The 26,054-nt window shown below is 28.9% G+C and overlaps 1 protein-coding gene across 3 annotated transcripts in view; it reads right to left on the reverse strand.

Moving 5' to 3' along the window:
- The window catches only part of LOC142329286 (uncharacterized), a 365,502-nt gene that overhangs the window by 132,206 nt on the left and 207,242 nt on the right, over positions 1 to 26,054 (reverse strand). For all 3 annotated transcript variants that reach the window (XM_075373729.1, XM_075373730.1, XM_075373731.1), the window contains one exon: positions 21,562 to 21,654. The gene's annotated coding sequence lies outside the window, so the exon portion shown is untranslated. The remainder of the gene's footprint in view (positions 1 to 21,561; positions 21,655 to 26,054) is intronic.

Below are 26,054 nucleotides of genomic sequence, written 5' to 3' on the forward strand. Positions count from 1 at the left end.
AACGAGCATGACCTTGATGTTGGATTTTGACTGACGTGCCTTTTTAGGGCGAGGAGATGAACTGGTTTTCCATTGGGAACTCTGCATTTTGGTCTCAGGGTCATAGCCATAGACCCAAATTTCATCTCCAGTTACAGTTTTCGCCACGAAGTCCGGATCTGCATGAAGACAACCCTTAAACTCCGTGCAAATTGACACACAATTTTCCTTCTGTTCATTACTCAAAAGTCTGGGAACAAATTTTGCACTCACTCGTCTCATTTGCAATTCATTAGTTAAAATGCTTTGAACGGATCCGTACGAGATGTTAAGGTCTTCCGATAACCCTCGAATAGTCATTCGCCTGTTTGAATGAACCATGATTTCCACTTTTTGCACATTTTCAACTGTTTTTGAGGTACTGGACGTCCCGCACGTTGCTCGTCTTCAACAGACTCTTTCCGATTTTAAATCGGTCATACCACTTGTACACAGTCTTCAAAGTTACCACATTATCGCCGTACACCGATTCTAACATTTCGTTAGCTTCTTTGGCACTCTTTTGCAACTTAAAACAAAACTTAATGTTAATGCGTTATTCAAAATCCATGTTGCGCGACAGATACGATAAACACCACCTCACTCTAGCGGTTCTGGCAGCTGACTGGCAAGCTCGAACGTGTTACAACTTGTCCCTGCCTGTCTCAGTTGATCAGGTTATTGGACAAATTACAGCATATGGATGTAGCGTCGGCAGTTGCAGCTATAAAAATTCATTCACCGTATTTTTTGATCACACCTCGTATCTATTATTTAGAAATTTTAATGCTTCACAACAAACGCCTATAATTCCAGATTAGAGCTTTGCTGAAACCATGCCATTTATTGATCTCCCCCCCAAAAAAAAAATATAATTCAGCAGTAATGTGGATATTTCAATTTTAGATAACGTATCTATAAAAGAATTTGAATCTAAATTGTATGGCATTATACAACGATTTAATAGTTTTTTTCTTTTAAAATTACGATGTATTTTATAATCATTATTTGCGAGATAAAACCCGATAATTGTCCAATATTATTAAAAAATTATATTATAAATTTCAAAAAAGATTCTTTCTAACAGTTAGCCAAACTGGGAAACACATTTATAATTTGTAAAAATTAGAGAAATGTGGACAAAAAACGAACAACGATTTTGGCAATTTTATGGGATTCTCTTAATCTGTTTGTAAATTAGAAAAACTATTAACATTCTATGAATGTTAATAGTTTTTCTTTTCTATTTATTTATATTTTAACGTAGGTACATAATTATTTTAGTAGAAGAAGGTAGTTGAAATATTAAGTGAAGAAATCTACGACAGTCGATCTCAGCTGATCTAGACGCTAAACAATATATCAAATAGCCGGTTTATATTTAAAAGAATTCCATTAAGATTTATTCTGTACAAGAATAAGAAACTTCAGTAAAGTTGTTTGCTTTAATTGTTTGTTAATTAATCGAATTTTGATATATTCATAATTCGAAAATTTTTTGACAAATTTATTTTCTGTAAATTAAAAAAAAATTACTTTAGTAATAGCACTTGCAGGCGCTCGCGCACTCAGGCGCACGCGCACGAAAACACACACACAATATTGGTCCAAAATATTCTAAATATTACCTTGTAGAAAGTAAAAATGTCTTTTTTTTTAGTGAGGAACTATAAAAAAAAAATTTTAAATGTGTAGGCTAATGAAGAAATATATATATATATATATATATATATATATATATATATATATATATATATATATATATATATATAAATGTTACACCACGGCAACCTTGTAGAAAGTAAAAATGTCTTTTTTTTGAGTGAGGAACTATAAAAAAAATCTTTAAATGTATAGGCTAATGAAGAAATATATATATATATAAAAATGTTACACCACGGCAATATTCTGACAATAGTTATTAGTATTCTTTTGTTACTATCATTATTACTAAGCGCTTTCCCACGCTCACCGTACACCCACTGATGAGAAACACTGGATGTACTGGTTTAGTCCATTAACTTAAATCTTTATGTAAAATCAAAATGATTTTGAAATTTAATTCAATTATCGTGGTCAGGGAAGAAATTTTAACTTGCTTCTGCCTAAATCATCGATTATATAATATTAAAAAAAAAAACTACTTAAACATTATCTACCGAAGTTTTTAATGTGGCTAGATCTATGGACGTTGCCTTTATGTAAGCCCTAACAAGAGTATGTATAACATTTATTAATTTTTATTATACTGTAGGAAATAAAGATCCTGTTATTCATTAAATTAAAAAGGGAAATTGAAACGGAACTCAGAAATGTGTAATTGTGCAGGAAGAATGAACTATATTTCATTACACGCTATTATTAACGTTAATAGAGTAGAAAGGTCAAAGAATCTAATGATGAACTGCATCTCAAAAGCTGGTAATATTTGGATAATGTATTCTATTATTATTGTTTATACATATTCATGTAAAATTTCTCTGAGTATTGTTCACATCAGAAAAGGGTACATTAATTTGTTTTTTTTTTATAACTTATTATTGCTCTCATGCACGTAAAGGATCTAAGGTGCAGTAGAAGCCGCATCAGTTTTGTTTCTCTGAGAGTAATAGTGTTTACTGTGCAACCAATTCCCCTGGCGAATAGAATTAAGATGGTATGTTGTGAATACTTTATTTGGTTCCGTGAAGAATTAATGGGACTCTGCTTCATCCTTACTTTCTCCGACAAGTGTAGTGTTAGATGCTTTTAATTTTTGAAAATAACTTTGCCACTTTTGAAGTGTTTTATGCTAGTTTGTATTTTATATTTATTTTTTTTAATGATTATATATGCAGACTATTATTATTCATTGATCTTATCTTTATATTCTTTTTTCGTCATAATTCAATGATATGAGAATGAGTTTACAACTTTTTAAAGGTTTGAGTCGGCAACTTACCTTTTATTAGTATTAAGGTATCATCCAAGAAAATCATTATTGTAAGTAATTCATGTTTTCGTAGGTCAACACTAAAAAAAATAAGTATAATATAGGACCAAATGTGTAGTCTTGGGAACATCAGAATTTATACTAAAAAAAAAATAGAGAAGAAGACGGACTTCGTTTTCGATGCCCTCACTATTTTGCAGTCAGAAACTTACTGATTTTATGAATACAACGCACTACATACTCTCGATTAACGAGCAGAGCTTACACAGAAGCATCAGGGTTTTAACTCGCTCATCACTGTAAGTAAATCGCTGCATAAGTGCGTATGAAAAATACACCAATGCAAAGCAAACATAACCTCAAATTGAGATTCTGTTGACTTCAGGTACACTAGTACAGCATATCCAAATGTCCATGAAAGTGATTTAATAGTTTTGGAGATTTTTGAGCCATACGATATATATATATATATATATATATATATATATATATATATATATATATAAAGGAAATTACATTTTAAATGAATGGTATTTTCTTATTCCTCGTACTTCAGAACATAAAGAAAATTCATTTCTCCCCCTTCAATCCACCGTGCGACCGAAATTAATACTGTATTTGTTTTTAAAAAAGGTCAATAAAAAAAAACTATATAAGCTAAACGTATCATACGTACAGTTTGATTCTTATAAAATATATTTTAGGCTTATAATCTAATCTCATTATAAATAAAAATTACAAAATAATTTAACAATAAAACTGTTGACTAAAATAAATTTTTGGAATAAAAATATTTATTCCAATCTATAGCTAAATTACAATCTATGAAATACTATTAGATAAGTAAGGAATAATTACAAAAATAATCGTAGTAATAATAGTATTATTATTATTAATAAATGCTAATAATAATGTCAATGTCACGCTGGACCGATAGTAAATCATTAGAGCTGGACAAGTGACGAGTCACGCAGTATAAAAACCCGTTTGTTGAACATGACCGTGACTGACTGACTGCAGTCGAGACGTTCAAGAAAAAGAAGAACTAGATGTAGAAGAAGAAGAAGAAGAAGATGAAGAAAAATAGCATTGGGAAAGATTGAGGATTGAGGAAGACGTAATGCTTGACAAGGAATATAACACACTGAAGTCGTGCTTCCTATGAATGGTGAGAACGGACCAATTTTTCTTCTGCTGCTTCAACGAACATGTTAAAGTTTATGAATACTCAAACAAGTTTATTTAATATATCTATATATACTATATACATATTCTTGTATTCAGATCAGACGGTAGGTGTGCTTTAGTACCGTGCAATACATTATTATATAGAAGAATACATACGTATAACCTACTATTGTTAAACTACATTATTGAAATTTAAATGCTGACAAGCAATATACCTTTATGTTATACAAGTATATTATAATTCTTTCCACCGTTCGTCAGAACACTGGCCATAAGAAAACTGTCGGTATGCATTGTTAATAAATTTAACACGCTTTTATTTACTTCTATTAAATTGCATAGGTAATTTAATACGTTGTACGTTATAAAAATGTTTTTGTAATTTAATAGGGCGTAAGGGAAAAAGGAATTTTATGACAAGAGAAAACCAATCAGCCTACATTACCTTTATTTCATTTTTTTTTTCTGATTGACTGATAATTGTATGTCAATGCATGATAGGTGGATTTATCAGTCGGTCAATTTTCCACATTATCACCGCCTTTATTAGGAAAATCAATAATTAATCTAGTTGTATAACTGTTCATTATTTTCAGGATGATTTATTACAATTTTTGATAATATTTATTAAGATAAAAAGTAGTTTAATGGTTGATAATTAATTGAAATATGAATTTTTTTTTGAGATTTTATTTGAAAATAAAATACCGTTTGACAATTTCTTTTTGGATTACTATAATTTGATTAATGAATTATATTTTATTTATTTATTATCTACTTGGTTTTCTGTAACTCACAATGTTTTGTTTTCATGTTTGTCTTCAAATCTTGCATCCTTAATTTAAGATACTTCCTGACATTGCCTATTAATGAAATTTTTCACAGTTACTAAAGTTAGGTGACAATAAAATATCAATCGCTACCTTTGCAAACATCCCCCCGTACGGGGCTAAATTAAAGGTGCGGGTGTAAAAAATTGCAAAATCTGCAAAACGGTATACGCGGTTTTTGGAGTCGCAGATGACAAATCCGATAGCCGTTTAACATAAAAGATCCAATTTGACTCTCTTTATTAAATGAGGATTTTATCATCAATATTATACTGTATTTGTAATAAATACATAATTATATAATTTTAGACATTTTTTTATAATTTTAGTAGGTAAATCAAAATTTTTAGAAAAAAATTTGGGTCCAACTAACAGTTACTTAATGTAATATTTTTAATACCAGCCACAAGCAATATTTCAGAAATTATAAAACATTTAAAAAAATTTAATTCTTAAATGAGATCCTGCAGGATCACTTTTCTAAAATCCGACAATTTCATTTACATTAATACTAGATGTACTTCGATTTTCAGTCCTGAAAATTAAAGTTTAAAAAAATTGATGCTTTTAATATGGATCTCATTCAACCTCTTATTTTTTGGGGAGAAAGATTTATTTATTGGAGTAATTATTTACTTCAATAAGTCGACCCAATTTGGTGTGTATATGTATATGCAAATATTTGTACCAAATTCAACTTTTCTTTAGTCAACGAGTTTTCGAGAAGCGAGGCAAAAACTGTTTAGAAGAAATATTGAATATTTTCCACCTTTAATTTTGATCGATTTTAAACTTTAGAATTTTAAATAACTTAATAAATACTTTCATCTGAATAAAGCTCAGTTTTTTAAAACCATTATATACAAAATGTAAAAAATTAAACAAGGACAAACCTTGTCCTTTTTCTAATTACGTTCAAAATTTAATGCCATTAATTTCCCTTATAAAAATAAAGTTTTTAAGCCATTTTTGTAGAATTTGTCTTGAGCCAGTTGGAGATATTAATCAAAATGTAGGCCAACATATACGTACATATTTACGTACATACGTGCATTACGTATTTTTATGTACATATATCTTTGGAAATCTCTGTAACATTTTTTTTTGTGTCTTTTGGAGCAAGAAGGTCTCGAAACGTCGATGTTTACAAAAACGCCAATACTGAAATTTTGGCTAATTGTTATACTTTCTCTTTATTGCTGTGCTGCTGCAAGTGCAATGAAATTGTAGCCGGGAAAGAAAAATATGAATTGCTTTTAAGAAATCAATTTTGAAATTTAGCATTTTTGTTAAAAATATTATTATTTAATGTTTGTAGATGATTAAAAAATTGTGTGAAATAATTATGTATATTGTAAATCAATTTCAGAGATTTTTTCCCTTTAGTAAGCAGCATTTTCAATATGAACCAGGTCTTTTATTAATATTCTTAGAATTATGTATCACACAGAGCTCTACATGCGATCACCAATTCTAGAAACATTTATTTCTGTTTAAGCTCTCTTTTATCTTATTAATACTGTATTAATAGTTCTTAGATTTATTTTAATAATTTTTCAGTTTTTGTTTTGTTTTAATATTTTATTACAGAAGTGGATATGCATAATTTGTTGACGAGGTGTGAATACTACAATATTATACGAAGCGATTCAAAAAATACTTCATAATTTTAAAAGCATATAGAAATTTTTTTCAGAAAACTTACAGATTCGGTTGAGGTCTCATTTCATAGCAAAACACATCAAGTTTTGACTCACGTAATTCATTACTACCAAATACGGCCACCAGCGCTGTTACCAGTGTTGTTAAAAATGGTTACGTTTACTGGTGCGGAACGTGCTCGCTGTGTGTTTTGGTTCATTATTTGCAGTCGGCAACTGCAGTTCAACGTAATTTTCGTAGAGGGTACGATAGGGAGCCTTCTAGCAGGCATACAATTTACTCTTGGCACCAAACCTTCATTGAGACTGGTTGTTCTGTTAAACATACAAAATTACCAGTACGCCCACGCGTCCTTGAAGCTGCTGTAGAACAACTCTGAGAAAGCTTTGCACGTGTCCGAAGAAATCAACTCGACGTGCGTTACGTGAGACTGGTATTCCACAAACTACTGATTGGCACGTATTATGTAAATGATTGCTTTTCAAGCCATACAAAGTAACCGTGGTTCAATTCTTCTCAGATAACGATAAAGTTGCTCAGCTGCAGTTTTGCATGGAAATGATAGAATTGTAAACAACATTACATTTTTAAACAATGTAAACAATGTAATTTTTAGTGATGAGTCAACGTTTCACATTAGCGGCAAGGTGAACACCCTCAACTGCCAAATATGGTGTAGGAAAACCCTCATGAAACTTTTGCAGCTCGTGGTAACCCTAAGGATAATGTTCTTTGTGCCCTAAGCAAACAAAGACTGTACGGCCCGTTCTTCTTCCAGGAGGCAACCGTAAATGGTACAGTTTAACGGGTCATGCTTCAAAATTTCCTAATTCCCCAGTTAAACGATAATGACCAAGACAGACGCCATTACTAACAGCAAGACGTGACACCATCTCACTACCGCCTAAAAGTCCGAGATTTTCTTGATACTCGATTGCCAGGTCGGTGAATTGTTCGTGAAGGTCCAATTGCATGACCACCTCGCTCCCTAGATTTGATCCCGCTAGATTTTATCTTATGGGGTTTCATTAAGGATCGGGTTTATATACCACCTTTAACTGCTGATCTTGTTGAGGTAAGACTTCGAATTAATGCAACATCTCGATTCCCCCCCGAGGGGAGAAGATCCCACCTCGTAGCGTGTCCGGTCGCTACAACACCCCCTCCGTTCCTAGCCAGTAGTGGCTTTAACGGAGGACATCTTCTCGCCCTCAAACTGATTGCGCACCACAGCTTTCAGTCCAGGCCCCGCAGAGATGCCACCGATGCAGATGTCCCGAGGGACATCTGCATCGGTAAAATTCACCCCGAGATAGTTTTACGTGTTTATGCCTTCAGAATGAAGACAACGGACACCTGCAGCTACCACGTCGCCCTCAGGAACTAAGCTAGAAGCCTAACCGCGGAATGAAGACCCCGCGCCTAGTCCTAACATTTTAAGAGCCAATTTCTGAATGTCCCAGATCCGCAATAAAAACCTCTATAACAAACTTTCCCACTAAAGTTTTACACAACGAAATTTAGACCTAGTTCCCTTAAGAACCCCGCTTATTTACTCGATGAGTTTATTTCTGACTCCGCTCCGGTCCGCCCGGGAGAGGAGAATAAACTCCATTCCCGCAACAGCTCCATCGCGGAGTCCCGCGTGACATTCACCACCATCTTTCGTAAACTGCCGTCAAGACGCCCCTGCATACCCCTGCGGCACCCAGAGACGCCTCGCCAACAGTGTCGTTAGCTCATAAAAATTAATGCAACAGCTGCAGAGGTAATGCCCGACTTGCTGACTTCAGTCTGGAATGGAATCGACTTCAAGTGGGATGTATGTCGCATTAAAAATGGAAGCCATATCGAACCAAAGTGTATGTTAGGTGACAAACTTGATATTCTTTTTTTATGAAACGAGACCTTAACTGAATCTGTATATTATCTAAATAAATTTTTATATGTTTTTAAAGTTGTGAAGTCCTTTTAGAATTACCCGGTATATTATTTTAACAAAACTCTGATGTGAACAACACATGACTTCGTTGTTCGCCTATTAAATTACATTTACACATTTTTTAAAATGAAAAGTAAATAAAATTTTGTTTCATTAAAAACTTCTGGTATTTTTCATATATTTGTTGTTGTTATTGAATTATTATTCATCGTAATTTTTTTTTTACAATGTGAGGTTTAGTAGTTATTAATAAATCAATATATTTAAATTAAAAAAAAGTTGAAAAAAAAAAATAGAGATGAAGTCTGATTCGCACCGATGTGCCTTTCCGTAAGATCCAAATATTTCAATATTTAAAATGTTATTTGGTTACAACTCTGGAACCAATGAAAATAATTACCACTTATGATATATTGTTAAAAAGCTCTCAGTGAGGACTTACTACTGCAGTTAAGAAAGAGACACCTTTTGGACACTTTTGGTTCAGTTGATTGCAATCAAAAGAGAAGTGCATAACTAGATGTTACAACAGTCCTAATTCCAAAATTTCAACATCCTAAGGCTAATCGTTTTTGAGTTATATGAGATACATTCGCATACATACATACATACGTACATATAGACATCACGCCAAAACTATCCAAAATGGATCCAGGGATAGTCAAAATGGATATTTCCGTTGAAATCTGGTAACCGAATTTTTTCACGATCACATTACTTCCTTTACTTCGTACAAGAAAGTAAAAAGAACAGCATTATTGTATCGTTAACGCCACATAAATTCAATTAGATTGGAATCAATATGCATTTTTCTGCCCCATGATTTTGCACTAAATACTATTTTATTAAAAAATGTTTGATCAAAAAATGGGTGTTAAAATAAAGTAGCAACAGAATCAGAGTTGATATTAGGGAGGTATGTAAGTATCTTGTAATGATGATTGCTTGGTTGAAAAGGCAGTTATAACTTTTTTTTTAGTTTAAGAAATGCTACTTTTAAACGGAAATAATCTCAAAAAATATATTTAAATTTTTCTTAAAAACATTGAGGAATAAATTTAAAAAAAAATTGAAACAATAACAGATAAAAAGTAAATACGAAAGGTCTTGCTTTTAATTATTTTTTTGTTACTAATTTTTATATTTTTGTAAAAATTATATATATATTATTTATAATACTAAAAAAGCCTTTTATCCGTGTTCTCATGAGAATTATATCTCCGTTTTTTAAATTGGTTTTGTATACACTTGACTAAAAAAGTAATATTTATTTATTTTTTTTAATTTTTGGAAAAAAAAATACTTTGAAAGATTATGTAAAAACACATATATCAATTTATATATATGTGAAGGTTCATTTAAATATATCATCCCTTATTCAACAATCTGAAACTATTTATTTCAGTTCTTACCGGGAGGCTATTCTCGATCGATAGTTTAATGGTCACGACAATACAGCCATATAACTTATTTTCATGGGTGAGTAGTCAGCTTTGACATTATAAATTCATTGTTCCTGACCATTGAAATGTTTGAAATACTTTTATCTATGATGAACGATATTTGAAAATAAACACTGTAAAATTGTCGTAGGTTATGTAATATATTATTTATAAAACATTATACTTTCACGTTTATTTATATAAATTAAAAATTAGGATATATATTAATAAAAAATTATGTTTTGATTTTAATAAGTACGTAATTAATTATAAAGATAAGTAAACATAAAGTGGAAATTCTAAAATAATTGAATTTATTTCAAATGAAGATTGCATTAATTACATTAAGGTATTAAAATATCATTTATTTTTAAAGTAATTGTGACAAGTTTTGTAATAATTGAGTTATTATCCCGTACTCAGTAATAATTGAACTTTAAAAGTTAATAAGTTATAACTGTCCGGAAATATCTTACACTTTTATTTTTCATTATATTTTACAATAAAAAGGACTAATAGAACCCGCTCTTTGCACGGACAAATAATGGATTTTATTCAAACACTGAACTTACAAATTACTGAATATCTTTTAACTGAAAGTGTTTATTCTTTCAAAATGGAAAAAAAGTTGTACCTGTAGATCAGTATGCAATTTGTATAGTCAAATAAATTTCAAATTCCAACGTGAAATTTGATGTTAATACTTATTATTTCTTCTTTAAAATTTCAGTTTCTAATTCTGTAAAGAAGAAAGAAATTTGATTAATTGTTTGATATTGCGCTGATTTTAAAAACAAAGACAGTTGTTGTAAATTCAACTCCCGGTTTTGTGAGTACAGCTTGAGAACAAACTAGGCCAAATTTCTCTATTCAAATAACTCGAAAGTTATCAGTATAGATATTTTTTGTGGAATTCGATCCTTTCTAAATTCCCTAGGGACTCTTTAATTTAACCCGCGAGTTGGTCTAGTGGTGAACGCATGTTCCCACATCAGCTGATTTGGAAGTCGAGAGTTCTAGCGTTGAAGTCCTAGTAAAGTCAGTTATTTTTACACGGATTTGAATACTAGATCGTGGATACCGGTGTTCTTTGGCGGTTGGGTTTCAATTAACCACACATCACCGGAATGGTCAAACTGAGACTGTATAAGATTACACTTCATTTACACTTATACATATCATCCTCATTCATCCTCTGAAATATTATCTGAACGGTAATTACCGGAGGCTAAACAAGAAAAAAAAGAAGGGACTCTTAATTTAAAAAATAAGATTTTCTTGTTTTTCTATAGATCTTTTTTATAATAAATTACTCAAATTTTATCTGTCGAGGTAATGGATATTAAATAATGAGTTTATATATATACTTTTCAAGTCCCATAATTATAATGGATGTAGGTGACCTGCCATGTGAAAAAATCTGTCTATGACAAAATGACATAGTTCTCAAGAATAATATGAATTCTACGCCAGGCTTACTAGGAAAAAATGAGGAATAAAGTGATTTCCCGCTGCCTCGACAGTGTCGATTTACTGTTGCATTTCAATATGCAAAGTACATCAAAATATTTGATCCTGTAACTGGCACCGTTACTCTATTCAGTACAGGTATTGACCGAGTCATTAATTCACAGAAAGGAACTCATAATGATGACGCTTGTACCTGATTCTTTTCGTGCTTCACAGGTACGAGAAAGAATGTAAAAAGTAAAGCAACAAATTGGTGAATTTATTTCTGTTATGAAACACTGTTTCAACTTAGCAGTTAACTTCTATGTCTATGTTTAAATTTACTATCTCAGCGCGCGGCCAAATTAAACATTTTTTAATGTTTATGGAAATATGAAGCCCATTTATGCAGATTCACTCTTTTACGATTATTTTAAGGGAAATCCTGAAATATATTTGTGTAGAATTCCGTTATTAGAATATGCACCAAAGTTTTACTTTATTCAACGTGTTAAAAATATTCATAGATTTAGATGTTTAACACTTTAACCTGTTTCACTTTTTTAGAGTATTTAAAAGGACACCCCAATTTTTTTCAGACATTTTTGCAGGTGCTTTGCCAAATTTTCTGAAACGCTGATTAAAATTTGTCGGAAAATGTACGCGAAGTATTAAATTAATGTCACTCATTTTAAGAAGGATTTAAAGGAAAAATACTTTCGGTTTGATTTTTTTCGTAATATACTGAACGTATTAGATATTTTAACCACAAGTTAACACTTAAAAGGTTCAGAAAATATACGATGATTGAAAAAATATAATTTTAATCCCCCTTAAACTCAGAGTAAATGTTATGTGTATTCCAAGTATTACAAGAGTAAAGATTTCTGGAGAAAAATGTTAGTGTTGTATATAAATGAAGCAAGATGCGCTTGGTTTTAAAATTAGGGTACTTATTCTTTATGTGCACAGAGATTAGGTAGGAAAAAATCAGTGGTAGTTTATCACTTCATAAGCGAAACATCTCTTCCAGATCACAAGTTTCCAGCTCCTTTGATCTCAGCCCCTCTTTACGTAATCCGTTAATAATCACAATCTTTTTCCTAAACATTTTTAAAAAAAAAACTTAAATTTTTGTTTTTTAATTATTTGGGATTTTGATGAGTCAAAAAAAGAGTTGATGAGTCAGTAAAAGAAGGATTTTTTATAATATTCCACTAAATAAAGTAGTATGAGTCTGAATTTATAAGTGATTTAAAAAAAAAAAAAAAATCTTTTTGATTTGTTTTTAAGGGACGTTAAGGTACAACAACGGTTGTTTAGCCTTCTGCACAAATCGGGTACAGCTGTAGCCAAATTAAGAATATTAAGTTCATTTGATAAGTAATTTATTAAGTGATTTGAATTACCTATTATTACAAAATAATAAATTTTTTGTAAGAATCTTAAATAATGTACAGAATTTTAAATTTTTGCAGCAACTAGACCATTAAAAAGATTTACTGAATTTTGTGTAATTAATTATAAATTATCTAAACTAGGGGATCCGTGCTGCTCCGCAGCATCAGTATTTAATTTAATAAACATTCCCTCAAAACATATTTAGCTATTGAGTGATGAGGCGTGTGTTCATTTGATGGCCCTTGACGTAGTGAGTATTTTAAGACCCAAAAGAATTCTGTATCTTAGTTGCCGAGATATCTTGATTTGAATGCCATTTAGTTTAAGGCTTTGAATATAAGAAATGCTATGTTCCCATAAAACTCCTCACGTAATTGAGCGAGTGTAGTAGGTGCACGCTGGTTATCTGTGGCCTGATCTAATGAGTATTTTAAGACTCCAACAAACTCTGTAATTATGCGTAAATTAGTTACTGAGTAATTGCAAAGATTTTTTTTTTTTAGTTTGTTCAAAAAATTTGTTTAATGTATAGATAAGTAAAACTAAATTGTACGTTTCTTAGAAAAAATTATTTCTAAAAAAAAAAGTTTTATTCTCTGATAATTCAATCACTTTTAAACGTGTCAGTGAGAATAGAATCATGTAGATGTAGCTGCATTATAGATTTATTTACAGAACCAGTAGAAATAAATATGGAAGTGTTTTAAGTACTATAGATTATAAATTTAATTTTCAACTTGAGCAGTATTTAATTAATTCGTATCCAATTTTAACCTTAGATTTATATATCACATACACTTGAATATGTATAAAAGTGTGGGCATAATACGGTGTTATTTGGTACGTTTTAAAGATAAATGTATTTATTCATCCAAATTTAGTTAAACTTTAATGAGGTTATTAGAACAAAAAACGATTTACATTAAACGTTTTTTTTATTTATTTAAAAAAAAATTAATTCAGGTAATATATATTCGTAGTTTTATAATTTACAACTATAGTCCTTGGACAACTTTCATTTGCATTAATAGATGTAGAAATATTTACCGTAATAATTGTGATTTATTAAAAAGTTAAAAAATTTATGATAGGTAATTAATATTGTACATCTTATATATAAAAAAACTGAGCTGAAAACCTAGTCCGTGTGGTGATTCAGCTGGACGGATCGAGCTGATTTTGTTTTTATTCTGTTTGGAATGACCCTCAGATACATAATTATCAAGCGTCATCGGAGCCCAAACTTGACTCTTTTCTGAGAAATCCTCATTTATTTCTTAATAAGAGGAACTTTTCGAAGTTATTACTCATTAGAAAAACACTTTGAAGGTCCGTCGATACGTGACATATTTGCGGGCCATTCCAAGCTGTTCCAAGAGGTTCCAACCATTCAACCATTCAGAGGTTCCAAGAACCTTCGGAGGGCTGGAAAAAGGTTTAGAGCGCACATTTTACCTGTGGTAGGAAAGGAAAGAGAAAAACTGAGAGGTAGTGATGAGACGTGTTGTAAGTGGAATAAAGTTTTAGCCGATTTTTTAAAATATCTAACATTATTTTGTAATAATAACGCTGCGGAGTAGCAAGGGGCTACTACTAATAATAATAATAAATTTATTAAGCCTTTTATTCTTATCAGTTCATATGAACAAAATTCGTTTACAGAATAAGTAGATGACATAGTAAATAACATATTGTGACGGGGCCAGAGTAACGGGTTTCTTCTAATTAGGAAGAAAGAGAGAGAAAATAAAGCGTTCAACAGTCAAAACGACGGGTCGGGTACTGGTTATGCAGGCTGCAGGGTTCAACGGACAGTCAGTAGTTTTGCGAGTCCGATTTCGGTACAGCGTACGATAAAAGCGATAACAGTAAGAGTTTGATAATGACGAGTGAAGAGTGCGTCACAAGTATTCCATTTCGGACAATGGTTGAATGCAATAAGTCCTTCCATGAGTTATTTATAATTAGGAGTAAAAGTGACAGAACTCTATCCTTTCATAAAAGTAAAGGGTAGGTCTTTTGTAAAAGTAAAAGTAATAATACTTGCAAAAAGTGAATTGTATGAATTTTATTATCTTATTGTTAATGCAATATTAGTTTCTATCAGTCATTATAACGTTTTTAGTAAACTCGATTGTATTCTGGTATTTATAATTTAATTATTCTTAAATCAATTTTTATCTTTTTATTTGAATTACTATTTTGTATGTTATATACATTTATTATTATTATCATTATTTATTATTAGAGTAATAAATTGGATTTATAAGAAACATTTACGTTTGTTATTCTCTCAATATCGTTGTCGAATCGCAAACACGCGACAGTATAATAAAATAATACATTAAATTATTACTTAACTAATTGTATTGTTTGAGGAAGAAAAAGAATAGAAGTAAACAGCGAAAGAAAAAGAGAAAAGCAAGAAGAAAAAACAAAAAATGTGGTAACAATTTTCTGTAAAAGAGTGAGAGAAAAAGTTGGAATTAAAAAATATTAAAATAAATTTCGTACAAAGTTCATAATAATATATGGTTTTAATAAACAGTTTTAGTAAATTTTAAAGATGAAAATTTGAATCCTCCAATAAATCTTACAGAAAATTATGGTGACAAAAAATCACTATTAAGAAACATTTTAATAACTAAAATATAGATTCCTTTTATTGAAAAGTAATATATGTACTGACTGACTTAATTTTTTTTATCACAATTAAAGCCTAAACTGCCGTATAAGCCGTGTGAGATATAGACAAAAAAGGCAGTACATAGGGAGATTCTCAACTCGTCAGAGAAAGCGTGTGTGGCCTACGGCGACTCCAGGGTGCGAATAAATCTTACCGGCGTCGTTTCTAATTATTGGCGCGATAAAATCGACCTCACGTTCGGTTGAGGACCACCTTGCCGTATAATAACTATATCCAATCCACCTCTTGACTTGAGACTTCTTACCGTAACGTTGAGACCCAATATAGCCAACTGACCGTTTATATAACCCTAAACATTTTTACCGATATAGTTCTTTTTTTTAATCACTTTTTAACTCCTTCACCTTATGAAATAAATTTAGTTTATATAATGCAGTTAAAATACATAATTTAATAAAACTTTTGTTGCCGAAGCTTTTTTACGTAATGATATCCTAACCTATTGATATACATATTGGATATCAAGTTTATAGCTTTTTCAGGCCAGCATCTCTTCTCGGCTGTTTCTTAATTTAACGTTTTAGGGATTTTATTCAAAATTATTTTTTATTAAATTTTAATTTTTTTACTATATAAAAATTGCAAGAAATATCAGTAAGATCTTTTAATTTACTTATTATTTCCTTTTTTATTCTCTTAGGGATAAAAAATTTCCCTTCTTAGTAGTAACTTGCTTTTGCCTATGATAACTTGTTAATGAAAATATTTTCTTTATTTTTTTCTAAAAATCTGTTGTTTCGATATTTATGTAAAACATATTTTTATTTTCTAGTTTGGACGTAGTTTTACAAATAATGAATGAAGATAAAGATCTTAAAATTTGGAACAGGATCTTTTCTAGAATCTTTCACCTGACACATTTTAGATTTAAGTTGCCTCTATCTACCTTATCTAACTTGTCTGATTTGGTATCTACTTGGCTCGTAATGGAAAGTAATCTTTTAACAAAATTTGACTAATATTTATTTTATAATTTAAAGTAATAAAAATACTTTGAAATTTAATTTTAGCTAATTTTTATAATCATATTAAACAGTGATGGACAGTAAGATTTCTTCATTACCGTTTTTATAGATAATTTTTTTTCATTGAAAAACTTTTTTAAATACGAATAATTGTAATAACTGGCACAATTCAGTAGAAAATTTAAAACGACATACTGACAGAAAATTGACTGTAAATTAAATTTGTCACGGTTATAATTTTGAATTTTAAACTAGGTACATTAAAAAAAGTCACAGAAAATTCCACAAAAGGACAGGTGATATTTATAAAATTACACGTATGGTAATGAAGAAATTTTTACGACTTACGAGAAATAATTCATTCCCTTATTTCTTTTTTTTATTTTTTTTAACTACAACCCGAGGTACACTCGACTATACACTACATATCATTATCGTAAAATATATGTGTATATATTTTTTGTCTAATGAATATTTCAGGTATCAAAAGATATCATGAATCAGAATTGCCAACGTAATAAACTACGTTATAATATAAAATATTCACTTATTATCGGGTTTAAATTTACTATTACAATACAGCGTAAAATACTTGGATTATATACGAAAAAAACAATACCATACATTTCATTCCTTCTATTCTTATTTTTAAGTTACGCTGAAGGCAGTAATAAAACAGTGTTGCCAATTTTAGAAAATTATTATTATACTGTTTTAACTTGCGGCGAAACTTATTGGATACAGGTGTTCATCTTAAATAAGAAACTAAAGTTTAAAATGCCTTAAGCATTTTATATCATTTCTTTTGCAGATATTATCTAATTATTTCAAAATTATTGGACCAAGTTAAAATCATAACTTCTATATGTATAAAAAATAAAAATTAAAACATTAAAATAAGGAGGTATTAATTAAAAAAATAAATATATTTATTTTTATTTTTAAAATAAATTTATTTAAAATTGCTGCACAGCATTATTCATAAATCGAATTCACTTTATACGACTGGTATAATTTAAGAACTGGATTAATTACTACTTGTGTTTTACACGATTATAAAAAAAAGTCTTTATTATACATTATAATTACTTAAAACAAGTATGCAAAAGCGTGGGTTTTAAAATCACAAAGTTTTAAAATAAACTCCAAAAAATCTGGATTTTGGATTTTTTCTTAACTGCAGTAATAAGCTCTCATTGAAAGATTTTCAACGATATACCATAAGTGGTATTTATTTTCATTGGTTTCAGAAATATAATCAAATAAAATTTTAATTAATGACATATTTTATCTTACAAGTGGAAGGTTCATCGGTTCGAATCTGACTTAATCTCCTTTTTTTTAAATTAAATATATTGATTTATTAATAAATTTTTAACCTCTCATTGTAAACCAATTTTACGATGAATAATAATAATTCAATAATAACAAAAACAAAAAAAAAACAAAAATCAGAAGTTATTAATGAAATAAAATTTTATGTACTTTTCATTAAAAAAAAAAAGTGTATTATGTAATTTAATAGGCGTACAAAGAAGTCACGTGGGTGCACATCAGATTTTTTACTTTTATTTAGAGATTGGTTCATCCATCACCTTTTTTTCAAACGGCTTTTTGTCCTACACATAGCATATTTGTTAGATTATCAATATGTAAAATAAAATGATCTCTGTAGCGGTGTAATAGCATCTCGGTCTTTCATCCAGAAGTCCCGAGTTCGAATCCTAGTTAGGCATAACATTCTTCATACCCTACAAATTTACATTTTCATATTCCCAAACAGAAGATTCATTGTAACTTTGTGTGATGAATTAATTCATCAGTCAAAATAGTAAAACTTAAAAAATAAAATAACATGACTAAAAGGATAAACTATAAAAAAAGGTGTTTTAAACTACTTATATTCTGGTTTTATTCGGGTTCACTTGTATTTTTCAAAATTTTCTTTATAAATGATTGGAATGAGCAGTTATTTACTTCCTTGTACGAAATAAAGAAAGTATTGTGATCGCGAAAAATCTCGGTTTTCAGATTTCAACGGAAATGTCCATTTTGACCATCCCTGAATCCATTTTGACTAGTTTCGGCGTGACGTCTGTACGTACGTACGCACATACGTATGTGCGTATGTATCTAGCATAACTCAAAAACGATTAGCCGTAGGATGTTGAATTTAGGATTGTTGTAACATCTAGTTGTGCACGTCCTATTTTGATTGCAATAGATTGGATCAAAAGTGTCCATAAAAGCCCAAAATAACTGCAATAATAAGCCCTTATTGAGAGCTTTTCAACGATATATCATTTAAGTGGTACTTATTTTCATTGATTCCAGAATTATAGACAAATCAAAGTTTAATTAATGAAATATTTGGATCTTAGAAGGGGAAGACACATCGGTTCGAATCAGACTTCATCTCCTTTTTTTTATCTTTTTTTTTCTTTAATTTAAATATATTGATTTAATCTTAACCTCTGATTGTGAAAACATTTTACAATAAGTAATAATTCCATAATAACAATAAAAAAAGGAAAAATATCAAAGTTATTAATGATATAAAATTTTCTGTACTTTTCATTTAAAAAAAAATGTGTATATGTAATTTAGTAGGCGTACAAGAAAGTCATGTGGTATCCACATCAGATTTAAAAAAAAAAATTGTGAGATAAATTAGTTAAAACTGGACAGATAAGAATTACCACTAGCTTCCATTTTGGAATTTAAAGCAAGATATAGATTTTTTGAAATAAAAAGATTTTCTATATTATCATGATGATAATAAAATCTGTTATCTAAAGTTGAATTTGTTGCTCTTGATAGTTAAAAAAAAAATTACAAAAATTCCCGTAAAATTATTTTCAGTTCTACAAATTTCGATAAAATTATGTAAAACATAACTATGTTTTACACTCGTAAAACATATCTGATTACGAGTTCGTTGTTATGAGATTTTTTTAAAATATATAATTTTTGTATTTTCTTTGGGATACAAAAAAAGACTAGTGTTATACATTTTATTTAATTTTCTTGCTGTATTTGTATTTTATACGTAGGAAGAAAATAGAATAATTCTATGTACAGCATGAAGTAGATTGAAGTAAAGGAATATAAATCTAATATTAGAGGTGTTTTAAGTAGAAAGTATCAGATGTATGAGATTTATGCAACATAATAACACTATAGAAGAAGAAGGAATTGCTGTTACTGCTGACGCTGCAGCATAAAAGCAAAACGTAGTAGAAAACCGCATGGGGGGCTCGACTCCTCATTCAAGGTCAAGGAATGTCAATCACCTAACCTCACTCGTTCTATCTTTCTCTCACACTTTCTTGCTTACTCTCTCTCTGTCTCCCGTCATAATGACTCTATTTTCTCTCGCCTTGGTTTTACCTTCGGCTTTCCGTTTACTGCCCAATATCAAATTCATAAGAAGAGTATCGCTGAAAGCTTCGGTATTATAATAGTAACTAAATTCTTTACATATTTACAACCTACAGGCCTAAATAATTGAAAACTATTCTTTAATATACAACGAAATATCAAGTAATTACTAACATTATTTTACGCTAGAAGATGAGTATAAATAAGAAATATTTCATGCAATTAATTTCAGTTAATTAATATTTAATTTTAATAGACCTTATAAGTGGAACGGTACAGAAAATCCTTGCAATTATTATACAAGGCCTAGATATGATTATAATAATTATAAGAAATTGATCTGACTGTACTCTATTCTTAAGAGAACGTAGATAACAGTTTAACAACAAAACAAACAGTTGAGAAACCGCGTAGTAGAACCCTACAATAAATCTTAGAAAAATAAATAAATAGCAGGTTATTTAAAGCAAATGGTTCCCAAACTTTTGCAAGTCATGGCGCTCTTTTTCAATTAACATTTTATTTATTTTTTTTTTTTTTTGGCGCTCTACCCTAAGTAAAAGTAAAACTCTTCGTAAGTAAGAGATAAAAATAAATAAAACTCGTTCATCTTCATTATTTTGTTAATTTATTAACATTAAATTAATAATTATAAATGTCTTGGTTCAATTAATTATGAAGCTTTTACAATATTTCGCAGCGCCCCTGTGAAGAGGACGCGGCGCACAGTTTGGGAATCATTGATTTAAAGTAATGAAGATTAAATGATAGTTGTTAAAATATTTATTTAAAATAATGTTTACTGTTTAGGCTATGGAATTCAGTTAGTTATATAACTTTACGAAAAATATAAAATAAAATATTTTAATTCTAAGTTTACCCGTAATATTTTAATTTTATCTAAGTCTACACGTAAATGTAAATAAATGTAAAAAAAGTGTAATATTGTTGATTCATAAAAGTTACTATGGTAGCCACTATATTGATTCTTCCTAATCTTATCATAGATCAACTCTGAAATATGTAAATATAACGGAATCAGCTGCGGGAGCCATAGTAATTTCTATAATAAATAATCAGATTTAATTATATAACAAAAAAAGTATAGGTGCGTAGTTGTTCATGTATTTCTTCATTTAAATTAATATATTAGATTTCAATCAAATTATTTTTATCATACTTTATAGATTTCTCATAGTTCTAAAAGTGGTTTTCACTACTGTCACTACAACATTCGTAGGTGACGTGTTTCGGAGTTATCATGATAATCTTAGAGGAAATATAAAATATTGAAAAAATAATCTCTATTTTGATTATTAAGCTTTGGTAGTGCTTACGTCATTGTAGTATATTTATCAATTATGTTTATGAATTTGTTGAAACAATTTTACTGAAATTAGATATTTAAAAAATGAAAACAATAATCTCTTGGTGTCATTAAGTATTAGCTACAGGAGGTGATATTTTTCTTTTGGGCAACAGAACAGCATTCATGCGTACAGCTAAATTTTAGTATATATTATTTCAATACCGTTTTTGAGCTTTTCAGCCTCTCAAATATATATTGTTCAATCCTGAGATGGATTTTTTTAATAATTATTAAATAAATTTAATAATACGAATAAATAAAAAAAAACTACTTACCCACTCAATCTATCACTTCAAATTATTACTTTTTATCGTCATTTGGTGTAGTTGTGTAAGTTAGCTTTTATGACATGTATATCCAACCATTTTCTGTAAAAAATAAAAAGTCATTAATTACAAATAATTTTTAAAAGATAAAATTTTAGATTTTGTAAGCGAGTCATTAATTAGTATTGAATCTTTTTAAAAGATGATAGGCACACATATGCCCAAATCCTATGTGTTTCTCTCTGAATTTATGTTTTTCCCCACAAAGATTTCAAACGGAACTTCCTCTTTTCAAGAAGATTATATCAGATATGTTCATTATTTTATGTTCATTACAATCGTGTCACGAACTATTTTTTATGCTATGGTGTATGGAATTTTTTTTTGATTAATTGTAATAAATAAGGATTTTTAAAATTATTTTCCATTATTGATCCTCAAGATAGAAAGTGATTAATTAAGAATATATATGGAAATAAATATTATAAATTTATTATAATTTATGCGTGTAAATCATAATTTTTTTTTATTGTAATTCTGTTTTTGTTTTGTAAAATAAGGTGTAGTTTACTTTTTTATTTTGCCACTTAGGACAAAATAGTCATTTATAATATGAGGTTTGCCATTATATTTATTAATAAATTTATTTATAATAGTAAAAATTGTTTAGTTAACTAAACGTAGGTAAAATAACACTTACAAATATATTTATTTTTATGATAAAAATCTTTCAGTAGTAAATTATAGTAGAATATACAGATTTTATCTAAGAGAAAAATAATTCTAGGCTTTAATGTAGTGAAAGCAAAAGTTAAACTTTCAATCTAACAACCACTTGTTACCCTAAGTAAATTGTTTAGGTCTTTGAAGGACAATGGTTATTTACTTTTAATACAGCTGTATTAAATATTTTATTAACGTCATATTTTATTAGCTTATCTAATTATCAATATTCGGCTATAACACCATATTAAAAAAAAGATTACATTTCTTGCCATCCTGACTTTTTTAATCACGATTTTTTTTTTAAATTAAAATTTTATCATAATTCATACATTTTTTGTAATACTGATTAATTCCTTTCCTGATATGTATAAATTTGGATTTGTCTTAATTTCTGTGTTTTTTAACCTTATTTATTTCAAATTGAATTTTTTCTCTAGTAAAAAATCTGGAACCATTTATCACTTTCCATCTTATTTCAATTTTCAGCTGATAGAACATAAAGAAATCGAATTAAAAAAAAAATTTCATTGTCTTTTTTAATCGGAGAAACATTTTTTTTTTATTGGTAACATTCTACATGCTCGAGAATCAAGATTTATATACCTGGATAATTCAATTGTTTGTTGTTTTTCTTCTTTTCTGTCATGTATTCCCATCTCTCTCACCCCTATTGGTCGATAATATAAAAACTTCTCGTGATCGGGGAATAAAGAATAAATTAAAATAACCAGATCATTTCTGAGAATTTTTAAAGTCCTATTTTGCCAAATTTTGTGGAAGAGAATTGTATATTAATAGATCTTTTTTAAGCTACTGTATGGTTTTGAGTCTTGGGCTTTACCAAAAGCATCGTTAAAAAAATTGAAGGCTTTGAATATCTATTAATAGTTGCTTAAATTTAGTTGGAAAAATAAATTTCACAACGATGATGAACTCAAACGTAAGATCTTAGCATCAAGGTAGTTAAGAATGTTAAGAGGAAAAGTATTTTGTACATGTGCTGAGACATCCAGAGAAATATCGTTTATGTATTACATGTCAAAGGAAAATCATGGAAATCTAAGATCCAAGTCGAAGAAAAATTTCACGGTTGAAGATTTGAAGGCAGTGATTTTCCAGATCAATCAGCTCTTTATTCCGATCAGCATAGACAAAGTAATTGCCTAAATAGTTTCTAAGTTTAATAATGGACATAGCACATAAAGAAGAAGAAGTAAAAGAGAAAGAAAAAAGAAGTTCTTTCGGTGAATCCGTTGTAATTTTTTCCTGGTAACAGAATTTTTAATTAAAAATTTCAATTTTCGCATAGACGAATTGAAGATGTTTTTAAATTGTTTGTTGTTATTTTCTCTCTGTCTGCCTGTTACGCTATCCTATACTCTGAATTGATCCTGCCATCTCTTCCTCGGTCGTCCCACATTTCTCACCCCTATTGATCGATAGTATAAAATCTTCTGGGCATCTTAGATTCCGCCATTCGTTGTTCATGATCCAATCACTGATTCTGATATTCTTCAACTTTCGTATTCAGTGTTCATTTACACCAAATTCTTTTCGAATCTGTGAGTTTCTCCCTTTTTTCAATTCGTGTACAACCTGCCGGTGACCTTAAGCATTTCTTAAACGCATTTGTACTGCTTGCAGTCATTATTTATGTGCAGTTGTCATCCCCCACGTTTCGTTTTTAAAAAGGCAAGAAGGAACTGAAATTTCTCAGTTGAATATCAGAAGAGTATTCTTCCTCATCTTATTTCTCAAGGTTCTCTTTATGACACGATTTAAAGTTAGCGAGTCCAACACGCTGTCTGTAAATAGGATTACTCTACCTCACCTTATAAAAAAAAAACAAGAAAAAAAAATTTATGACCCACATTTCTCGTTTTTACATTTTTTTAATCGAGGTTTTTCATACGAGTAATTTTCTTAAAAGAAAATTCCATATTATAAATACAAATAAAAAAATATGAAATAACATTATTTTTATAAAAAAATAAAAATTTATTTAAAATAATTTAATTTTGTTATTCTTTAAATTTTGACTTATTGCGCCAAATTAATGGTTTAGTCAGTGGTAATATTTTTAATATAACCTTGACTTTAAAAATTCAGTATTATTTTTTAGTATGATTTTTTAATTGGATTTATTTATTAAAGCTTATTTTTCACAAGAAGAGTGAATTATAATGAATTAAAAAATTATAAGCTTTGAATTAATAAAGTATCACATAAATAAATTATACCTCTTGTACATTTGAATTTCCATAAACTAAAAAAATAAAATTTCATCTTAATTTTGCCTTTGTATTGTCAAACAACATCAGTTAAAAAGTAAATAAAATTTTGCTATTTTTATTGCATGTGTAATTTGCTTAATTTCATTAGAATGTGTGTTATAATGGTATTTAGTTATTTATTTAATTTAATTACCTAATGAATAATACATTAATTCTGTGTTGTAGTTGTCAAATCTGTTTTTATTGTAAATATCCAATTGACATTAGTTCCAATTAAATATAATTAAAGACATTTATACTTGTTTTCATTATTTTAATTACATTTTCTATTTATCGTATTAGAATGTCAACTTTTTTGAAAAATTTTTTTTTAGTTTTTTTTATATCATTCTATTTATTTTTTTAAATATATTTTTAATATACGTACAGAAGTGCTGTTTTTCTTCGGAAATGTTTTCCAATTTTTTCTTTTAAATTTAATTAATTCATAATAATTAAAAGGTAATATTTATTAAATTACTTTAAAATGTTTATCTGTTTATTTATTAATATTTATATATAAAAATATGATAGATTGATCTCTAACAGGTTTTATTTACAGTAAGAATTGTGGTTTCATGTTACTTATTGCATTTAAACCAACAATGAATCTTGCTATTAGATTATTTTTATAGTATACAGATGCGTGGTAACGTTATTGTTTGTAGTAATCTGTACTTGAGATAAGTGTACGTGACTTTAGAAGCTTTTTGAACTTTAAATCTTTAACGTTGTTTAACTGATAGTCTTGAGAATTTTTATTAAAAAAATACTTGAAACTTAGCTATCTGCCTACTTTGTGATATTTGAATGATAAACCTATCGATAACAGATAAGTAACCGTCATGTAATTTACCTTTATTAAAAAATTATAGCTGTTGACTCTATTATATATAGTTTAGAATAGCGTGCCATGTGGTTACCAAAAAGTAAAATTCTGAACGGTATTGATTTATTATTAGGAAAGAAATTAAAAAAAAAAACTAAAATTTAATTTCATGAAATATGATAGAAAGGATAATAGATAAATAAAAAAGTGAGAGATGAATGTTTTTATGCAAAAAAGAAACCTGAAATCTGCCAATATTAAAAATAGATTTGAGAAATAGAAAAATCTTAAATTAATTGTTTGAAAATAGTGGCTTTATGGAAGCGAAACGTAAAGCAGAATGAAAAATTATAGAAACATTTAAATGTAATGTTAAAGCAGAATACTAAAAATTAAGTAGATAGTTGATAAAATATGAATTTTTAAGCTCTTAAAACTAAAAAAAAAGGAATAGAAGTTTGTAGCTGAGTTTTCTAAAGAAAGGAACTGGATTGATGGTCCTTATATTCAAACCTTTTAACGTTTACATAATTTAATTACAGAAGATCAAATTGGGCAGAAAAACAAAGATAGGAATGTAAAAAAAAAATAAATATATAAATATAGATGAAGGAATTAGTAATTATAAAGTTAAAAAATTAAGTAAAACAAGAACTAAAGTAATGGAGAATAAT

This window comes from Lycorma delicatula, chromosome 8, assembly GCF_047948215.1.
Source record: "Lycorma delicatula isolate Av1 chromosome 8, ASM4794821v1, whole genome shotgun sequence".
Taxonomy (NCBI): Eukaryota; Metazoa; Arthropoda; class Insecta; order Hemiptera; family Fulgoridae; genus Lycorma; species Lycorma delicatula.